Below are 664 nucleotides of genomic sequence, written 5' to 3'. Positions count from 1 at the left end.
AAGCTATTTAAAAGCTAAGGAAAGCGAGGAAAAGAGGGAACGCCCCGCCGCCGCGGTGATACCGGTATTACTGGTGTTGTCACACGTCGATTAACCGGTGGGAAAATTTCCTCACCGTCACAACCCTAGTGTGTGAGTGTGAGTGTGTGAGTTTGTGTGTGTGAGTGAGGGTGTGAGTGTGTGAGCGAGTGTGAGTGTGTGCGTGTGTGTGTGCGTGTGAGAGTGTATGAGCGAGTGCAAGTGTGTGTGAGTGTGTGTGTGTTTGAGTGTGTGTGAGTGAGAGCGTGAGCAAGTGTGTGTGTGAGTGTGTGAGTGTGTGCGTGTGATTATGTGTGGGTGTGAGTGAGTGTGTGAGAGTGTGTGTGTGTGTACATGTTTTTCTACACTGGTGGGGACTTAAACCTGAATACACTCCAACTCATGGGGACTTGTGTCACCGTGGGGACCTAAATTTAGGTCCTCATGGGTACAGAAGCTTATAAATCAAACAGAATGATTTTTTTTTTTAGAAAAAAATGCAGAACGTTTTGTGTGAGGCGTAGGCTTAGGTGTAGGGCGATATAAAATACAATTTGTACAGCATAAAAACCATTGGGCCTATGGAGAGTCCCTACAAGGATAGTGAACCAGAAGTGTGTGTGTGTGTGTGTGTGTGTAGGCGAGC

General features: G+C 47.0%; 1 protein-coding gene across 1 annotated transcript in view; it reads left to right on the top strand.

Annotated features, from left to right (window-relative positions):
• mib2 (MIB E3 ubiquitin protein ligase 2) overlaps positions 1-664 on the top strand; it is a 52,809-nt gene that overhangs the window by 20,674 nt on the left and 31,471 nt on the right. The window lies entirely within an intron of this gene.

This window comes from Sinocyclocheilus rhinocerous, unplaced genomic scaffold (assembly GCF_001515625.1).
Source record: "Sinocyclocheilus rhinocerous isolate Xijiao unplaced genomic scaffold, SAMN03320098_v1.1 scaffold986, whole genome shotgun sequence".
Taxonomy (NCBI): domain Eukaryota; kingdom Metazoa; phylum Chordata; class Actinopteri; order Cypriniformes; family Cyprinidae; genus Sinocyclocheilus; species Sinocyclocheilus rhinocerous.
Note: the sequence above shows the minus strand (reverse complement) of the source record. Positions and strands in the feature narration are given on the sequence as shown.